At 42.1% G+C, this 21,823-nt stretch overlaps 1 protein-coding gene across 6 annotated transcripts in view; it reads right to left on the reverse strand.

Moving 5' to 3' along the window:
- The window catches only part of HIVEP2 (HIVEP zinc finger 2), a 152,677-nt gene that overhangs the window by 36,150 nt on the left and 94,704 nt on the right, over positions 1 to 21,823 (reverse strand). For 4 of the 6 annotated variants that reach the window (XM_064509067.1, XM_064509070.1, XM_064509066.1 and 1 more), the window contains one exon: positions 18,641 to 18,738. The gene's annotated coding sequence lies outside the window, so the exon portion shown is untranslated. Of the gene's footprint in view, positions 1 to 1,117; positions 1,190 to 15,329; positions 15,502 to 18,640; positions 18,739 to 21,823 lie in introns of all 6 variants that reach the window. The other 2 variants (XM_064509068.1, XM_064509069.1) reach the window with 2 other exon arrangements.

A 21,823-nucleotide genomic window follows, 5' to 3' on the forward strand; every position in this document is an offset into this window, starting at 1 on the left:
AAAAGAAAAGGGTGGAGGGGATTTTTTTTCCATGTGGGGCATTTCAGCAATCAGGTTTACAACACAGTCCACCACACCAGCACTCAGAGCTGTGCCAGCATGCTTCTCAGGGGACCAGAAATGAGAGCCTGGGAGTGGAAGGAAGGTCTTCGTACGCCAGACTCGCTGCCTAAGCCGGCATTGCCCTTGAGAGAGAAGGCTGTGCCCACTAGAACGAAACACGCAGCCCTACGTACCAATGAAAAGCAGTTGCACTTTTACAGCCCTATTCTGCAAGTCTCATCTAAGGTCAGTTTACACCACTTTACCAGCACAAAGGGGCTTTACATAGGGCATAAATATAAATTACTCCCATTTAAGGTACTCCTACACTGCCTAGTCAGCATAGCACGGTGTGAGTATTAACGACCATCTGCCCAAGCGGTGCAGTTTAGTACCCTACAAGCAATATTCAGAAGCACTTCTGTTACATTTGAACTTCTGATTCCCAAAGACCTGTACTCACAGGAATGAATTAATATACCTCCAAACTGTAGGTGCAGCACCTCACCCCCATACCCAGCATGGGGGTGGAGATGAGATCACCCAGGGGTGGAGATGAGAGCTCAAACATTGCTACCAGCACCTGTGACACACAGCTGTAGCCAGGCACTCTCCTAGTGCCCAGGAGCAGGAGAGCTTGCTGCAAGCCATGGCCACGCTGCACAATGTAGGCAGACCTGCCAGCCGTGCTCCTGGTGCCGTCCTGATAAATGCCTGAAGCCCACCGTTTACCCCACCTTCCTGCCTCAGGAGTCCTGAAACTTTCACGTGTTTAATTGCAATAGGATTCTCCACAACTAGGCAGTGCCCTTATTCAGCAACCTCTCTTTTGGGGGCATCTCTACCCTGCTGAACGATGTGAGTTTTGTTACTACGCAGCTAAAGAGAAGTTAAGTGCGGTTGTGAGAAAACTCTGAAGAATTTCTGCAACTGTTTAAAGTACATGACTGCAATATTACCACTGGAATACACGTGCCAGGTTTCTGGTATTCCATATGAGCTGTGCAAGGAAATGATCTTTTCCACAATTATGGGTTTTCTCTTTAATAGTGTGACTCCTTTGGCTGATGCTTACCTGAGGATTTTGTTTCATTATTATGCAGTCCTCCTGTGTGGCTCCAAATACCTCACATCAATCATTCGGGAGCTGGCGTTAAACAAAAATGCACAGGTTTATACCAGACCTTTTCTCTCATTTGTAACAGGAAAAAAGGCCCAGTAGAAAACATTGCCAACTTCACATGCAAAATTCAACGAAAATGATTACTCTGGCATTACATTTTTATTTTGTCCTTGTTTTAAAATTAAAAAAACTGTAACTGAAGTTAATAAGATTATATTTTTAACATTAAGTCCAATAAAAAATTGAGAGCTTTTTCTTTTCTTGATATTCTATGATTAATTGCCATGGATAAGACCACTCTTTGTTCAGCATCGTATTTTTTTTTTTTCATCCTATGCCTTAGCAGTAAATTTGATAGTCACGGATTTTTTTCCAAAATAGATAAACATCGCAATGCAAGACAAATCAGCTGATGCTGTTATTCTTCAGACAATTTAATTTTGATCTGAAATTAAGAGCAAACGTTATTATATTAGAGGAAGTATGAATGTAAAAATAATTATTAGTATGTTTAAATACTGAAGACCATACTTGGGCAGTACATTTATATAAAGGGAATAAGAGACAGGACCACATACCCAAAACCACTGTGGGGCTCTTAAGTTATAATGCTAAAAGCATACTGATCAGAACCTGATCCTATCCCTCAACTGAGATTTGGAGCAAATACTTTGTTTGAATAATAGCAATATATTTCCAGTCTTTTGAAGGCTTTACCTGATTGAAGCCCAGGAAGCAAAAAATGTATGAAGGAGAAAATGACATCAAAAAAATAGCAGGAACGGATATTAGAAAAATGTAGAATGACCTATGCTGCATATGCAAAGGCCGAGGAGCACACCTGCACCCGTGGAGGGCAGCCCTGGGGCCCTGACACCCGCCCCAGGGCTCTTGCTGGCTGACTGGGGACGGCCCCATGGGGGACGCGAGCGCGGTGCTGCCTTCCCAGCTACACTGTGCCTGGGACGTCGCATATCCATCTCTAAGTGGAAGGTGTCCCCTACGCAGAGCCCCCAGCACCTCAGGTGGGTCACCAGCGGGACAGCAGTTCCCTGCTGGCAAGGGTGAAGGCTGGGCCCTGCACAACCAGTCCCAGAGAAGGCGGCACACTTCGGATATTCAGGTGTCGCTTTAACCTCCACTACACCTATACAGTGCTTCGACCTCAAGGCTTTCAGTTCCTCCACAAGAGACAGTTTTAACAATTCAATTTAAAACCAAGAAATCACCTAACTCGAAAATAAATGGTGGGAAAGAAATGCTGAATTTTCAGTCAAATCAGTTCTCTGGTCCATTTGCTGTACATCCGCACAAGCACAGGTCAGCACACAAGGGAGGAGACGGGAACAAGTAGCCACGGATGAGGGAGAAAAGAGGGGAATGGACTGCAACTTTTAACAGCAGCCAGGGCTTAAGCTGAATTAATCGGACTACGTAACCACATCCAGTGGGGTCCTAATGAAAGCCACCTCTTGCCTCACAACCAGGGCTGTTGGCTAACTTTCTTCTTGCCTTCTGTACTGCCCAAAGCACTAGGAGGGTCTACTGGACTGGTACAGACCCCACTCACATTGGCTTCAAGGTTATGAAACTGTTTTGGGATAACATACAACACTCAGTCAAGATATAGCCAGGGAGATAATAAGCAGAACTCAAACAAAACAGGGTGGTATTTTTTCTTTTTTGACAAGCTTCTCCTGCAGGCTTTCTTCGTTAGCCAGTGTTCAAACAATGGGTGTCGGAAAGTTATTTTCTCTGAGAGTAAATAAGTCCCTAACTTTCGCCTACACAAGCACTTGGTGCGGGTGAGGTAGCAGACTGGACACAATCACTACTTGAGCCTCAGGTCTGACGGCTGTTCCACGATGGCAGTTCCTACAAAATAAAAGTTTATGCCGAACGCCAGCATAAACGATTTCGTACATTGGGTAGGCACACGTCACTGAGGGCAAATGCAGGCAGCTGGCGCAACTGACTCCAGTGAGGGATAGCAGGGGAGGTTGCAACTGGAGCCATCAGGAGACAGTAAGAAGATACGATGTTAAGTAATAAGGGGCTCCTCTATCTTACATCTTCCTACATCCTGCTGCAGGTTGCTTTTCCTGCCAGTCTTTTCCCTCCCACCCTGTATGGTGTCACTTTCACCAGCTCACACTCCCCTCCCACCTACCAACAGGTAATGCACACCATGATTTATGTCACCTCTCCAATCTGGCTCAGGATCTCTGAGGTACAAGCACTAGATGTAGTCTACAAAAGGTAAGGATTAATGTTTTATTGGCAACTACAGGAGGTAAGCAGCTTGGCTCTGAATGCATTTTTTTTCCTTCTAAAGCCCTGCAGGATGTGGGAAGCACATTGCCACAGGCCGGGCTTGTCCTGTGCACTGACATATGTCCTCACTGCTCGGTGAAAGGGCAGGTCCAGTTAGGTGTCTTGTATTATTTAACAATCTGCTTTTTCATCTGTCCATCACATATCCTATTCTCAGTCCCTGTTTTCTCCAGCTTGTGTAATTCACTAATATCTATGGAGATCTTGCTGTACCTGGGAAAGCTTAAATGCCTGGAAATCCGGCTAAGGAAATGGGTCGGCTTTCCTTTTTCAGACATCAGTAAGGGGTGTAATGGCCAAGAAGTTAAACAGATCAGCTTGAGTAGGATCCTCAAGTTAAAAGATGAGAAATATGAGATATCTGCCCTGCCTGCAGTAATAATTACAATGTATTATTAACAAAACTCAGGTTTCATCATTAACTTGAGTCGGATTTCAAGAGCTGATCTCACCCTAATCATCCTCCAAATTGCATTCAGCATTACCCTCTTCACTCAGAGCTGAGCCAGTATCAGAAAGGAAGGCTGCTGGTAACAATTACACTGAAAGCGGCACAGGTAAAAATGAGCTATAAATACCACGATCAAAAAGGTGCAAAAAATTACAGACAGATTTTAAGCTTGCCTGGACCCAGGGCAATCTCACCATTCAGATTTGAACCTGCCGGAAAAATGGAACCTATTATTTCAAATGCAGTTGAGAGAAAAAGGGCTTACTATCTGTGCTGTATAAGAGCACAGCTGACTTGATCCTGGATATATAAAGGATTGATTCTCCTCTCCTGAAGGGTGTCAGTAAAGTCATGGCTCCTCTGTTAGATCTTAAAACATGAGAAAGGCCACCTACATGTTTGCTATAATGAAGTAGCCAACTGTCTCAGTCATGACCCAACTGCTGTAACAATAGACGCTTGTTTCATTTTGTTCCTCTACCGAGCTCATCATCAGAGCAACTAAAATCTTCAAAAGCATTTCCTCAGTCTCTAAGTGTGAGGTGAAAATGCCATTTTAAATTTGGATTAGTGAGATCTGCTTGAGTAAAATAACCCCAATCACTTGGATGCAACTGCATAATAAACACCACTCTTATACCAGGGAGCCTAATTGCTTTGCTAGCACAAACAAAGAACTGCTGGGTCGCTAGAGCAAGCTAAAGGAGTTGCTGGTTGTATCTTCACAAGCTGGGAGTATTTGATTGCAAGACTGCTATGGATGTTTGATCCAAAATTCAGCCTCTGATTTCTGATCTGCAAAACTTAAAAGCAAAGAAGTCATCAGTCTGATATTTTTCTTCATAGCTTTCTTCACAGCAGTCTGAGTCACACTGCAGGATAACAGTTTATTTTTTTTCCTTGATCTGTTCAAGGATGCCAAGCAGCTAATTTTAAGATAAGACCTGGACTCTCATATTCTATATAAACCTGCTTAGCAAGAACAGCAGCAAGGAGAGAACTGATACACACTGAAAATGTCTCTTTCAAATGACATCTGGAAGATACAATCCTGCAGCCTGATTGCACCATGACTTTGTAAGAAAGTGCAAAGGGCAAAGGAGGGCCAGGAAAAGGCCAACAGAGGGAAGGCCACAGCAAGGTCAAGTGCAGCCACGGTTCCTGCTGCCTTCTCAAACCAGGTCTGGAAGGGAGGGGAACAGGCAGGTCATGGAGGAAGTAGGTTCTGTCCTGTCAAACTGGGAATGATTTGCTGAATCACAGTGCTGGGGACTGCGGCAGCACTTCTCACCGAGATGTCCCGGGGCTCCCTTTGCCGGTTCCACCAGCTTCCAGGGCAGAGGCCAGCACTCCTTCCGGAGCACACCCTGGTCTGTTGCACACGGGATGGTCTTCCCTTCCCCTCCTTCTCTTATCGTACAGTTTGGATAAAACATCACCTTGCTTTACATTCAAAAAATGTGTGTATCTCTGTTTCTTTTGTTTCACAACCATCTTTACACTGAACAAATTCTGAATGAAAAACATAAATCTAATTTCATGCACATGCCTACTTCAGTAAGCCTATGAAGAGAAGCTTATTCCCTTAAACTCCACACATGAACACATCCACATATGTGCTCAGACATGTCTCCAGAAAGAGACCCCTTTGCCTGAATGTTTGCCAATGAATGTTTGGCAGTCAGAGGGACACCACACTACTCAAGTGTATCTAGGTGTCTTCCAGTTGTCAAAGAAAAGGTTATTTACACTGATACATACAAGATATTGCTTCGGTAGCTCATAAAATGCAATACACATTCAAAAATCAGATCTTTCCACTGACTTGAAAAATTAAAGACGCAAAGAAGAGTAACAGGGTTTTTTTTCCTTTTTATGGAATCAGCTTGTGGGAGAGTTAATAGAAACATTCCACCAGTGAAATGGAAAGTGGATCAAACCAGTGTAACATAATCCCTCAAGATAATGGAAAACTCCACATGGAATACTCTCAGAAAACCTTCTCAAATACAGTGCAACCAAATTCTCTGCAGGTTAGGGGAAGTCAAGTTTGTTGCACGGCCAGGCCTATGCTCTGCTTTTCACCCAAGACTCTCATCAGTACTTGAAACCAAAACCTACTTTCCTGACAGGTCATGAATTAAATAACTGCAGCTGGTTTCCAAAATCTCCTTCTGCTAGCAATCTGACATAGAAATAATAAAATTACTAAAACTGTGAATTATTTTAGGTTCTGTTTAAATTTGTAAAGCTATTGTGGCATATTTCTTCTCAGGCATTAAAAGAAGAGCACATCTAGAACTACAGGTTTCTGTTGTTAAAATGCTGCTAGTTACAGGAATTTCATCTATGTTACACCCTCAGCTTGGTTTGTACTGCTAGAACAGCCCAGTTAATAGCAGCAAGGACAAACAACAAGGAAAACCTTACAGGAGCATGAATATAAATGGGACAGCATCGTTCAGGGACATTCTAAGCCTCAGTAGTGTTGATCTACCCGTGAGCAGGTTTGGATTTATAGCAAATGAAACAGTAAACACATGGCTCCACTACAGAAAGTTTGTTTCCATCTCACAAAGGGTCTGTATTGCCTGAAAATCAAGATCACACAGTTGAAATTCCCACCATTCCAATACTTTCTGTTCATCCTTGGCTTTCTTCTTTTTTCCTTCTCTACAATGAAGTGAGCTGGTCTAAGGCTATTTTTCTGTGATTCGCATCAGAAGTAGATACAGAAGGAACTGTGGATAAGGACTGAGGACATCTAACCCACAAGAGATTTAGCCTTTGTCCTCCCTGAGAAATGGATACATTGCCAGCTTGAGTGAACTTCGTATCCTAGTTTTAACTGGAGAGAAGGTGAAATCAGATGAACCTACCTCTTGCTTAAAAACTACTCTTTCCTCTGTATTCCTCTGTTTTCCAGAAAAATGTTCTTCTCCCTGTTGGTGACCATTTATGCAGGCACAGGATCCAAGCTCTTTTGCACCGTGTCCGCAACATCTGCACGTTGTCTACCTCTCTATCGACAGCTTCCAATAAAAGCTTCCTTTAATAGAGTTGTCCTGACTCACAGGTGCTGGGGGAGGGAAGTTGACCTCGTGCAGCATCAAGAGTCTCTGACGCATTTTGGCAGGCTGTGGTTTCAGGTCTGACAGAATTCAGCCTTGTTTTGCACTACGCTTGAAAACTTCAACTTCCAAAATACTACCCTATAGCTCCATGGCAGTTTGAGGCTTGATTTTTTTTAGCTGGTCAGCTTAGCAATATTCAGGACTTTAGCCGTGCCCTTAGCAAAGCAGCAATGCTCAAAAGCAGGCAAGAGTTTCTCAGAAACACAGCCACCCAAGCTCCTGGCTAGCTCCACCTCTTGTCCACCCACTCCCAGTTTCAGACATTTCGCATTCCAAAACTGGAAGTGTCTATGCAATGTAAGGTCACAGTATTGCACAAGGCACTTAGCTCCTTCTAAGAGCTACCACGTCTTCAAAAGTACATCAAGTATAACAGCAAGAGAGTTGTTTACAGTGAATTTCTATCTGAGTGGGAGTATTTTCTCCAAAACTCTTATAACAAGGACATGAAGTGTATGACTCTTCCCTTCATTGGGTAAAACTCTTACCAAGACAGCATTTATTTAATACTTCCACATCAGCATTCCTTTCCCTTTAAGCTGCCTTTTCAAAAATTGAGAATTAATTATTTTACTTTCCCTAAGTATTTCTGTGCTGGATAATTATAGGACATACTAAACAGAACAAATTTTGCCTGTCTTAAATTTAGAACTACTAAGGCTGTTTGCAGTTCTTGCAGTGCAACTGTGAAACACAACTGATTAGTACCTATGTGGGTTATATGAATTTTCTTTTTTTTAATAAACGGTCTAAATAATTTTTATGATTACTCTTTCATTTGGTCTTTAAATTCCTACTGATAAATGGAAACTCCAGTTTCGATTGTAACTGAAGGAAACTTTATCTTTCAGTATAACAAACTGAAAGGAAGACAAGCTTTATATTTTTTCCCCAAAGGACGGTGCACAGGTGGAAATGGGTGCTGGATCATCATGTTATCTTTGATACTGTGTTCAGTTTTTCACCTACAACTAAATCTCAGTTGTTAGCATGGAAAGTGTATTTGGCTTTCCCTTGAATGCAGATGAGTTATATTGGTATCCTCTAAGGACAATTTCTGACATATTTAAATAAAGGATAAATGACCAGTCCATATGTGAGATCCATTAGTTTCTTTCATATGCTTCTATGAGAGAGAACTTGAGATAAAAGAAGTCCTTTTTTATCTACAAATCAATACTGATGGAAGTTAAGGAATGTTACATTTGCTTTTTGATACTATTCTAAACAAAATTTTAAATGGGCTCCCTTTCAACAGGAAAGAGAAAAATTACTGTGCAATAAATTTTTCTTTTAAATCTCTTTTCTGTCTCATGCACCACCATACAATGGAAAAAGAGCACCATATAGTGCAGATAAGAAAGCATAAAGTTGTCTTTATATATATTTTCAACAGAGTATGATACCTCATTTTTGAAAGAGAGCATCTGTTTTTCCACACGTAAGTACTGTTTTTTAAAGGACATCAACACACTACTGCTCTGTTCGCTCCTACTTGCAAAACCTGTATCCCTTAAAATAGCCATTCAGCTGAATAAGTGCTCCAAATTTTTCTCATTTTCTCTATCCATCTGTTGACCTGAAACCCTTACAATTCCAGCATCTTTGCTGAGAAAAAAATTATAGACACTAGTCAATAAAACTTCACATAGACAATAGTTTGCTTTCACGCTGCCCAAAGCGTTAGAGGACTGAAAACCGTTCTGAAGCTTCTTTAGTCCCACTGCTAATTGATCTATTCTGGAGAGACTCCTGGACTTCAGATTTTATCCTTCCTTCTAAGGACAGAGTGAAAACCACAACACTTGCTTCTGGGGACTGTATTAAAAACAATGGTAGACAAGGTTCATGGGCATCCGGGCAACTCATCCCCAAAGCCGTCTGATGAGTATATTCTCCTCAAATAAACTTACCTCCTCTCTTTGGGTTTTCTCAGGCCCTACTCTTCCACTTCACACTACTGACCTATTTACATCACTGAACCTATCGTGAAAAATAACCATCCGTTCCATGGGTAGGGTTTGCAAAGAGTCTAGATCATGCTGCCTTGCAGCAGACATTTACTATGTATGCAAGCAAATAATGGTTTTGGTGGTAGATAAAAGGGATTGGCCTATCAGACCTACTGTTTTTCCCCATTTGGCTACAACAGAATTATACAGGATAATTCAGAACAAACATTGATCTATTACACTTTCTACAGTGCTATTGAATCTTGAATAGGCTCCTAAAAGAAATCCAAATGTAAAAATCTCAATGATTTACTATACAGTAATAAATGTGGGTATTTCCAACAGAACAAAATAATTATGCCTTGGTATTTTCACGTAAGCACACCTCACTGCACCTATGGAAATACATTTCCTTTACACTGCACAAACTATATGCTCTTTTTCTCCAGTACTGAGAAATCTCATTCAGATTATTTGATGAGAGAAGCAGAAAGCTTTATACTGAAAATGTGCACAGACTGAGGATCAGAAGACATTGATTTATTTCTAGTAAGTAAAACCATACCTTGCATAGAAGGAACAGCAGAATCTGAACCAAGCAACACAGAATTACTTCCAAAGGGACAAACAAAAAGACATGATAATCAACAGAAAAATCAGCAACAAAGCTGGAATCTCAGTGCCCCTTCTTCTTTCAATTAAGATCTTTTGTCTTTATCTTCACCACTGTTCAGACAGCTAAACAGCCCAGGAAACCGAACTGTGAGGGACTGGGAGAGCGGTACAGCACCCTCTGGTGAGAACTGAGCCGTTCTCTTGGCTAAGGTCCTCTCTCAGAAAGCAGCTTTCGTTTTAAAGGCAACTGAATACTGCACAGGTTGTTCTTCCCTTCCTTCCAGAAGTGAGAAGGTTCAGATCCAGCAGTCAACGTTCGGCAATCTGAATCAGGATACCCAATTAAAATTATGATGGCAGAAACAAAGTGGTGATAGAGGCACAGGGAAAGGGAAATAGAAAGAATCCTATGAAAGGAGCAAAAAGAGATAAACGAGGACTTTTGCACTTACCTATTTCACTAATACACTGGCACTTTACTCTACTGTATGCAAGGGTAGCCTATGGTTTTCACTGAGAGTCATTCATTTGGAAGATATAACATGGTTTTGAATCAACAACCCTTCGTCCCACGGCAGAGATGCTTAAAATGGAACTAATGTTTTAAAGCCATTTAGCTCCCATTTGGTCCCTGAGCAAGTAAAAGTTTAGGCTGTAGCATTTAACCACAACTCCAGTGACTTTCTGAGAAGCACAGAAGAGAGTGCCCGAAGGAAAGTCAGACACCTGCCAAGCTGCTTCCTGTGTGCGTGAGATGAGGAACTCTGCACCAGTCTTTAGCCTCCTGTAGACAGCTGCCTCCAGTGCAATGGTGCTCACGCAGTATGCTCTCTGGTACCCCACCATCTCCTTCTGGGGCACAGGTTTCCCCTGGGGGCAGCAGGGAATGGTGCTCTGTGTATGCCACCAGCTACGATCACCAAATCTTCCAGATAGTCAGTATGCAGTATAGTCAAAGGCTTTGTACTTTAAGTAGAATTGGCTGCATGTCTAAATGAGAACAGGATGAAGAACCAGTGAGGGATAGCCAGAAAAGCATTAATAAAAGTCTACAAAAAAAAGTGCCATACGGCATTGGTGAACTATCCAAACTGTTACTTTAAAGAGGGAAAGTAGTATTTGTGATATATGCATACATTCTTTTCTTAATATTCATCCATACAAGGTCACCATGTGATATTTTGTGATTCAATGAACACCTTGATGTCAGCAGCATTCATCTCCCTTCTCATATGCTCAGCACCAGGTGTTCAGCCATCTCCAGTATGTCCCAGCTATTATTCTAGCTGTCTTCTGTAGGCGCAGTTAAGGCAATAAAGCAAGAAACACACAGTAGTCCTTCAAGCACTTTGATCATGTGACCTTAGCCAAATTTACTATCACTTAAATGTACCTACTTTTCATTCCACATTAATCTCCAATGTAATCAAAGCGTTTTACAGCCATTGTAGAGTTTTTACACAACCAGTAAAAAATACGCAAAGATTTGGAAAACTGAGTTAGAATAGCAGAGATACGAGCTCACAGACAGCCTATGTGCCTCTGTTTTCCAAGTGGTTGTGGCTTCTACTTTAGAGTGTTTCACTTTGACCTCATTCTGTTAGTAGTTTAGGATAAGACATTTTCCCCCAGGGAGACTACAATACAGTATGGAACATGTAGGCCAGCCAAAGGAACCTTTCAAGCACCACGTTTTGGTACTGCCATTTGCCATGAGACATGAGGGAATAATAGGCAAATGTGGCTTAATGACAACTGAAAACATTGCAGCCCAGTGCAGCTAATCAAAGGTCATGGAATAAGATGACTTATAAGAAGTATTTCATATGGGGATTTCCATGGGGAAAAAAATCAAAAATAAAAATAGGTACTACTGAAATTTTCCAGTGGAAAATTTGTTCTTACGGAAATTCTGCTTTCAATTGATAAATTGCTTTTATGGGACATTCCTAAGCAGCTTTAGGCATAGCCCTCATGCTGAGAAGTTTAAAAGCAATTCATATCTGACCTAGTGCCCTTCGAATTCCCTCATCAGATAAACTGCAAGGAGCAGAGTCCTAATCTTTCACTTACTCACATGCACATTGTGAAACACACAAGCTGGGGGAATGACAATATATTGACTGCAGTGACAGTACTCACATGGTTACAGATAAGAATGTGTAGCGATGCTTGAAGGATTAATCTTTTAATGTCCCAAATCAAAATTAATTACAAGCTCTTATAAATAAGCTGTCCCTAATGCTCTGATACTGGTAAAGCTGTCATTGACTTCAGCAAATTTTTTACCTGCATTAGGGATTACAGGCTTGGGAGAGTCTTAAGTGAAACTGCTCATAGTAGGCTGCACCACTGGTAGAGAGCATGGGCCTGACTTTCATGTGATTATGTGAATGGACATAAATCACAGGTGTAACTCCACTGTTACTAATTGTTTTACGCTGTCTTAACCAGTCAGTGAGAACTACACACTCCACAGCTAACATTACAAAGAATAAGATAAACATTTTTAACGAGCTTGCTAAGGGTCTTCTAAATTTGCAGCAGGAACACTGAGTAAGCGTCTCTTTTACAGTGATATTAGAAAAGCATAAACCATTCATTATAATGTATTTTCTTTCTATCAACCACTTTACCATGAATCATCACACTGTGTAAACAGGCTAGAAATCATACTTATGGCAGGGCTCAAAGTATCTTGGAAAGTCAGTGGAAGGAAAAACCTATTAGAGTAGGCAGGGTTGTACAAGCCCTCTCGGTCCAGAAAGGGGTACTAAGCACTCAAATCATTCACCTAAACACTTACAGTGATTTACAGTAATTTTGTACTGGCCCTGTTAACAGTGCACATCAATACACTTTTAACACAAAATAAAATAGAGATTCCGGGGAGCAAAAAAGTGAATTCTACCGACAATCTGGGCTAAATCATGTTTTACTCCCGACAGTCTAACTTGCCTCTTTCCCAGCTGCCGTCTTTCCCATGCAGGTTGAGCACTAGCAAGATGGAGCCCAAACACGGCTGGGCTGTGGTGAGAGCGGGACCCCGAGGTGCCATCCAGCAGCCCTGTGCAGCTAGCCAGCTGCCAGCCGCTGCCGGCCACGGTGGGAAGGAGCACACCCAGGCCACCGCTCAGCTGCTGCGGTGACCTTGAGCTATGCCAGTTTGTGAAGTGAACGCACTCTCTGGCCACGCTCAGGTCTCTAAACCACACGCTTCCCTAGCGATTTGCAGTGGCCTGCACACATGTATGATGGGAGGGTTGCGCATGTAGATAGCACATGCCCATATTGCACATGAAGCCAAGACGTTCCTCGCCCCCTCCCACGGCAAAGGCCTCCACTGGTACGCTGTTTACGCCAGGTTTCCTGCTGCTCCGCACTTATGGAGTGCAGCCACCACACATGCTCAACAAGGCACACTGCCTGGCTGTAAAAATCATATATTCTAAAATCTAATTACAAGCAACATGAACTTCAGAGATCAGTTAAAAAAATCCTGCGTCTCCCCTGAAAGGAGTTATCCTCTTGGGACATCATAGTAATCAAATACCATCACAATGAAAATCTTACTGATACATCCTTTTTTATTAAATGACATGAAGTGAATTTATTTTCAGTGCTGGATACTCAGAGAAATACCCCACAGGCTAAGTAGCGTCACCCCATGTAATAATACCAAATTGTCTTCTCCACTATGTAATAGAGATAGCTCTCCTCTACTAAAACACGTGTGATAAAAGGGCCTAGGCTCATCTCCATACCCTCTGCATACCTGTTACTATCTCACAGCTGCTCTCAAGTCTACAATTTCCTGTGCAGTATAAACTGCATACCACTTCCCCTACAGAAAAAAAAAAAAAAAAAGCCTTGCTTGTTCTTAATTGACGATGGAAATACTGTCATATTTTCCACTAGCCAAGCTTGAAACCATTACTGAACGAACCTTCATTAATTTTTCCACAACATTTTGCAGAAATGTCAGGAAACAGCTGCACCAGAAATGATTAACTGTCCTTATCACTAGGGTTTCATTGGCCAACTTTATATAGTTTTTCTTCTTTCAAAACTCTACATTCAGTGATGTTGTTGTTATTCTTTAGTTGAATATCCCAATACACTACTTTTTCTTCAATAATATCCAATTACACCAATTTAGTGGTGCACAGACATTTTATCATCAGTGGAAAAATTTGTACAGTTTGGAACTGCATACTTCTAGGAAAAGATTGCTTCCTGCAGATTGCTCAGCTGTGTCTTTCTTGGATCAAATTCAATGCAATTCACAACTTGAAGTCAAATTATATTTGCCAGTCAGACAGAATTCATTACACAGACATAAACTCTTCTTGCTGCATTTTCTTAGTCTTTTCCTTTCTTTTCCTGCTCTTTTCTTTTCCCCTGTTCTCTGCCCGCACTTTCTCTCCCACCTCTTTTTTGAGCCATACCATGTGTCAAAACTTACCAAACAATGTGCTGTATATTTTCTGGCAAAAACAAGTGGAATAGTATACTTCATAATTCCAAACATGCAACCACTGAGATGCTAAAAAGCTTGGTACAAAACAGAGTGCAGCCATCTGGAGATAACTGCTAACATGGATCCCAGATTCCCAACTGGCTAAAACTTTGCAATCTCAAAACTTTTCAGTAAAGTGTCAGCGAGCAAGAGAATCCTACAACACGGATTTGCATAGTGCAGTGGATATTATGTAATTTTCCAAGATGTAAATTCTTTAAATTTCTGATAAGAAAACTGCAACAGAAACAAGGTTCACAAGATTACTTGTAAAGAGCTACATAAAACTATAGTTTCTTTCTTATAGCTGAAACATTTAATTTAACATTACTACATTGTGACATGTTACAATAATTCTACATATATGTCACTGGCAGATTTAAAATTACAATTGCTCACTCTGCCTTGAAGCTGTAAGCCTTGAATGTGTAACTTTAGGATATTTTTACACAGAGGGTTAATACATATGCGAATAGGTACAGACATGTATTAGAAGTTACGTAAAATTAATCCTATCACTAGGTGTTAGGTGTGGTTAGGTGTTAATAGCTTTATCACACCCTATCACTAATAAAATAAAAGGTAGGTTATTTGCAGAAATGATAGAGCTACATAAATAGACAGATTTATCTAGGAATTATAGAGGAAGAATCCCTTGTGCCACCTGTCACTCAAAATGAGCTGCATTTCTGGTTTTTTAAATCAGGTCCTTGCACAGCAGCATGCGTTGCAGCCTGTGACTCACAAGCAGCTCTGCTCACAAGGAGCCCGACACTGGGGAGGGAGCTCAGGAGCTCACCCCGCACTTTGTCAAGTCCTGAACATCTTCATTGTCTTCCACAGGTACAAAGCTATCAGAATCTGCCTCACAGCTTCTAACACAGGCCAACTGACTACTTAATTGGCGCAGTGCTGTTGGCAAAAAAAAGATCTCTTCTTAAATTACTAAACCAAATAGTTGCTTAGATAGCAAAAATTGCAGTACACCACATTCTAATGAAAATACATATGAATATATATGAATTCTACTCACAAGATAGGAAATATTGCCAGAAGTATGCAGCTTTTTTAAGGATTTGATTTTAAAATATGCAACGCGGAATTTCTCCTTCACAATATCCTTATCTGTCTCTGTTCTAGTTTGAAAGCACTAACTTACAGTGCCAGAGGATTTCAAGGACTGTGTCCATCCACTATTCAGCATGTTAACGCACTGCCAGCTATTATAGAGTTGTCGGTGGCTGCATGGTGAAAACATGAAGCATACGTTGTATACAGGTAAAATTGAAGCTGTTAGATTCATGAAACAAGTCTTGATTTTTTTTTGGTCTCTGAAATAAACAGAACAAGAACATAAATAAAAATTACACCCCAAACGCATGCTGTTGTGTATCTCCTTGAAAGCGGCGCAATGACATGGCTTCTTACCACCGCTAGGAAGCAATGGGTCATACAAGAAATATGTGAAAGATACATACGTTTCCCTTCAGCTCTCTTTCCGTGCCCTTAGCTCATGTGACGCGCGCTGCACTGAGCGCCCCAGCGAGCACAGCTCCCTGTTTCAGCCCCAGAGCAGGTGCAACAGAGGAAGCGTCAGGGCCAGCTTCCCCGCTCCACCGCCTGCGCGGCTGCGCTCGCCTCCCCTCCACACACACACTCACGCGTGGAGCAGTGCACACTGCTCGCCCAGGTGCCCAGCCTCCCCGTTGGGACCAACAACTTCCCTCAACTGTAACGAGCAATTCAGTCGTGCTGGTGACAGCGCCGTTTCATGTCAGGAGATCTCTCCCCGTCCAGAGACACAGTGCCCATTTCTGCCTCCTCCTAATGTTTTCAAAGACAATCCTTCCTCCTACCCCAGACTGCCAGAAAATTAGCAAAGACATTGCTCCCCTGCTTAGCCACGTTCTGGAGGTAGAAGGAACGTGTTTGTCTCTCTCTGACTAATAATGGGACGAGAAATGAGTAGTCTTGCTTCCCCCTAAGTTTGCATATCCTGAGCTCAAACCACCATGAAGACACTGGAGCGCAGCTTTCTTGTGTTCACACCAGCAGCAATGAGCAGCAGCATCTAGGAGCAATCTCATAACAAAAGAGAGACCTTGAACTTGCTTCACCCTTTGCACAGTCATTTATATTTGGGCAAAGTGGATAACAGCTCCTTCAGCACTAGGGTAGTGGCATTTTAGACTCGCTTGGCATTCACTTTACCCAGGTATAAATAGCAAAAGGTTTCAAGCAGTAGACAATCAGGACCAGTATCTTCAAAGGATTCTCAGCCAAAATAAAGCAGCTAGTCCTCTGCACCACAACTTGTGCAACCTCTCTGTGCTGCAAGAATCATCCCCTGCAGGGCGTCTGGGGCTGCTGGTTTGGCAGCATTGCATGCTCCTGTCTTCAGGGAAAATATGCCTTCCTATCGCCCCACATCTAGCACTGGAATCACACTGCAAGCTTTCACCTGTAATGCAGGCAATATAGGGTTCAGTTTGTTAATTGGAGGCTTTTATTAGTTCACACAGCATATTTACTACCTTATCAGTATTAAGCTCTTGCTTTAATATCCTTAGCACATAGGGTAGCAGTACGCATTATCAAAACTCCAACAACATTGCTCTAAACTACGTTATTTGAGAGCATCTATTCTGAAATTCAATTGTTCCACACAAAAAAAGTAAAGCATGCCATTACTAGGCTGACATATTATCAGGGAGAGTTCTCAGCATATAAGAGAGCCACAGCAATATGGGCCCAATTCACAGAAGTACCATTAAGTTACACACTCATGAAACCTGAAAAATTTATGCTAAAACCCCATTTCAGAGGATGGTTGCCATGCTCTTGCGTACCAAAGTTCTTAGTTTTCCACTTAAATCCTGCCTCATGACTCAGGACATGGCTAGGTTTCTATACTTCAGACGTATTCCATTACTCCTGCTTATAAATTTCACACGCTGTTAATGCTTCCCAAAGTGGGAACACAGCTCAGGGGTGCATGAGGACAGTTTGTTTTCCAGCTGAACTTTCAGCATAAATTCCACAGGACCTCTGGCGGAGATGGTGTGTTGTTTTTCGCCGACATGTTCCCTGGTAACATCCCTGCTGACAACCATCAATTTGCACCCCTCTCACCCAGTTCTGATCCCAGGTGGCACAGAAAGATCTCTGTTAGCTCTAAGAAACTGCAAAGAAGAAATAGTGCGATGCAGTCAGAGAGAAGTGCTACTGCATGGGCATGGAAAGGGTTCTATAAGAAGGGATATTCTATATAGCACAACCCTGGACCACAAAATATTTGGGATCAGTTCCAGGTTTGAGCAAAGGTTCAAGAGACAGCCAATCTTAGTTTAACTCTCTCCCTTCCTTCCTTCAACTCATACACAGGATGAAACATAGGTGCAATACCATTTACCCAATTTATCCCATCCCATAATTCTGAAAATTCTGGCAGTTTATCTCCAAATATGTTGTACCTCTTCTTCAAACATCTACTAGGGTCATGCTATTACATGTCAGTCTCTGGTTTCTTCCATATGTGCCTAGCCCTGACAGTTGCAGATATGGGGCTATACAAGGAGGCCAGTGAGAAGGATCCAACATTTTCTTAACTCTTCACTATTTTAAGCCATTTTCACAAAATTCTGAGGGCTGACATAATTCTCTGAACATCAAGGATGCCATTATTGAGAAGATGACAGAATTGGAGCTTCTCAGTGTCTCAGGTCTCTTAGAGCAACAAAAGTGATAGTGTCTGTACAACATGCAGGCACAGTTTTTTACACAATGTCAACGTGAAGCGTGGCAACCTGTGACTACCATCTCAAATCAATATACAGCTGCAATGAGAAAATGCAAACAGACCTCTTCTTGACAAGATAAACTGGCCCTAAGATGCCACAGCTAAACTGCTACTGGGTGTCCACTAATTTTACGTTAGCTTAGGTACTTAGACACTCTACTACAGTGTCATTATTTTTGTAACTGCAATTTATATGTGCCCAAGCATTCAAGAGCCAGAGGAAAAAATACACCTTGATCTTCAACAAATACCATCAGCAGTACATTTGATATGGCAAGATAAACTGAACAGAACTGTTTCCAGATAAAAAAACCCCACCCAACACTTTTTCTTCTGTTTCTTATAAGCACATTTTTCTACTTATTTGTTTCAAAAAGCATGCTCCCTGGATGCTTGCTGCAAAAATTGTACAGGGAAGGGAAAGTGGCAAACCAAATATGTAGGCAAAGCAGAGAGAGCACTTCCAAATTCACAAAAGCACAACCTGTCCAAAAAGAGAAAATCCTGATATTTCAGCAAGATATGAGTTCACTTGTAACTAAAGTACATGAAATTAGTCAGTATTTAAATGTGAGTGAGTTCCACTTCAAGCCTTCAGAGAATGAAAAAAATATTCATCCAGGCCTGCTACCTCAGTTCATTCAAAACACATTTTTCTTCTCTTCCCCTACCTGGCTGCTGATGTCAAAGGTGCAAGTGAATAATGGTTCCAGTCAAGGCAAGTTGGTTCACTACTCCAGCGAATATGGCTGTTCACACACTCCTCCACCTATTTGAAACATAAATATGAAAGATATTTAAGAACTGTGGTCAAGTCATCCTGCTACTGCTTTATAACTTAAACGACATTATCACACTGGCTACATAAATACATGTAAGGAATTCAAAGATTCAGTCACAATCCTTCTTGCTATTTTTCCCTCGTAATGTGGCACAAGAAATCAGTATCTCTCCTGGAATTTAAAACGTGCAGTGGGCTGAATAGCCATATAAAATAAAAATATTCTGAGGTGAAGACGACAGACGTAAAAGACCACAAGTTACATACAATCATGTATTTTTGAGTTCGCCACCTACAGTGAAAAAACAAGTTCCTGCTCTGGCTGTGCTGCATGGTCTCTGCAGCTCCAAAAGGCAGGCTGGATCCTGCCCCAAGCACAGAACCCCAGCAGACCCCATGCGAGCTAATGCCAAAGGCATAGCTATAGGCTACCCTATTTACACCTGCAGGGGTGGGGGAGTGCTGGATGCAATGAGGTTACCCTTAATCAGGGCATGCAGGCAATGTGCCAGGAACCGGAGTCATATCTAATTTGCACATAATAGAGCTGACTAAAATGCCTGCCTCGTTAATACAGAGACAACCTATCCTCAATAATCTTGTAGTGACCACACGCTCAAATGGGCCTGGCTGGTTGAAGACCGCTGTGAAAGACAGACAGCAGGAGCACTCCAGAGACAACCACAGCTCGCATTTTGCCCAGGATCTGCAATACGGTTACCCCTTTCTTCCAGGCTTTCCCATGCCCTCAAACCTCAGTACGTGAGATCCCACCCCCACGTTGCACGATGGGGCCTGACAACGAGCATGGGCATCACACGACAGCCGCGCTGCCGCTGCTCCCGCTCCTTGTCCTGTCGTGCCCAGCGTGGCTGGGCCATCACTCTGGGGCCTGGTCGCCCACCCACACCGGGCACTCGGGTCACCAGAACAAGAGAAAACTGTGGCCAGGGGCCTACAGATGTTGAGGGAGAGGAGCATGAGAGGATGCAGATCCAAGAAAATCTCAGACTTTGCATGCTGGACGTACAGATTTGTTCATACGGCCTAACTGCCCTCCCAGAGAAGTCAATAGCAAATCTCCCACCGTTTTCAATGAGTGTAACGGTTGTCCGTGCTGCCTCACACACTGTACAAAGCCTGACCCTAACAGGGTGGGCAAAGGACAGGACTTCCACTGTTAGCAGAAGGCAGATGTGATCCAACAGGAACAGAGCACCAAAACCCAAAGGGTAAAATAGGCCTGGGACCAGTTAGTAATAAAAGGCATATGTTTATGCTTTTTTCTGTAAAGTTTGCTATCAGCAACAAAAACAAACAACAAATGATAATGTGTTACTAACTAGCAATGTCAACAGTGGTCTATACAGGCCTTTAAGTGTATAAAATAACATATGTTCTGGCTCCGGACCCTGACACTTTATCACATCAATATACAAGTTTCTAGGAAATGAATCTGGATGTACAGCCAGCAGCCACTTTTGAATCTTTGAACAGACAGGCCCCTATGAGGTTTCAATCTATAGGTGAAACGTCAGCAAGGTTGGAGTCAAGGGCAAAACTCTGTTTTTAGCAGGGCCAGTATCTCACTCTATTTTTACAACTAGCTTGAGAAAAGTTCTAGTCGAAAAGCAAAGCACAGCAGTAACGTCATGAGTCCTTACTCATGAGTCACATACTCATGTAATCCTTCAGTAAAAACTAGGGGTGCTCTGAACTGCAACAGGCTTTCCCCAGTGTTGGACGGACACCTTCCAGCCCCCACGCAGGTAACACTGATCCTTCGCTCTTTCACAGCAGGCCTAACTGGCTTTACTGATGATGGCTATGCTTGCACGAAGTTGTTTTTAATTAACATGTGTTGTAAACATGTTTATCTAATCCCCAGCCCAAAGACAAGGGGCTTTACTCTCATTTACACTAAATCCTCTCTATAGCACCTTGGCAGGAGCAAAGGGGACTTCTGTAAAAGGAGAAGCCTAGTGAGTGAAAGATGTCATTTATGAAACAAAAAAACACACTGCTTCTCCAGCTTCAAAAAGGGGTATTAAAACTGAAATCCGTAAGGAACTCTACATTCTGTTTTCACTAATTTAGTTTTTACTTCTTAACTGACGGGAGTCAGAGTCTTCCCCCACACTGTGACCGTCTTCAACAGAGTTTCTCAAAGGATACTTTAGGGTCTGATCCAAGCGTGGAAGACTCCTTCTGATCTCAGTAAGGCTTGGATCAGTTTCTGAGTCTTTACCTTAAGAAGCTTAATCTATGCTTCTAATTAGGAAAAATATTATCCGGAGCAAGATCTGATTAAGGACAGTAAGATTTACACAGTACTACTGTATTTCCTTACTAACTTACTATCTTAGGGCAGCACTGGAGCTAGCAAAAAGCCCATGGTCTGAGGAAACAGCCAACCTACAGAGTCTTTAACAACCCCAGATAGTGCATGTGTCACCAAATGGAATTTTACTGCCCAATTAAAGTTCTCAGAGGCATTGCTGTGATACTAAAACCAGGAACTTTTAATTTGTTTTTATCACTGCATTAATAAAAACTTGTGCAATCATTAGTTCTTTGGCAGCAAGAGTAAACAACCGTTCCTTTAAGAACTGCCCACCAAAGAGACACAGCAATGCAACGACCATCGCTGATAATTTGCTAATATTTGGTGGTATCTGCTCAAGACTATTTCAGCCTACTGCAGTTGATTGCCAGTCATGGAGCCTAAGATAAACAAGCACATCAGAAGTGAAATGAGAGTATGAGAAGCATGGCTTATTGCTTGGAAAACTTTTTTCATTATGAACTTTGTATCTCATAAACTCAGCCTTTTACATGGGACCTGGAAACACACAGGCAGGAGTACTCTGATAATGACTATTATCATCTGCTTCTGAAAGGCTACTAGATTCTCCCTTGGCAACTCCAGTAATTATTTTATAATCATAAACCTGCACCTCTAGTGGTAAAGTAAAAATGCACCAGGGCATTGGTATCATCTGCCCATAAAGATTAATTCCTTCCATGGATCAACACAAACAAGGACTTTGTTTTATATTACCTCTTATATACC

This window comes from Dromaius novaehollandiae, chromosome 3 (genome assembly GCF_036370855.1).
Source record: "Dromaius novaehollandiae isolate bDroNov1 chromosome 3, bDroNov1.hap1, whole genome shotgun sequence".
NCBI lineage: Eukaryota > Metazoa > Chordata > Aves > Casuariiformes > Dromaiidae > Dromaius > Dromaius novaehollandiae.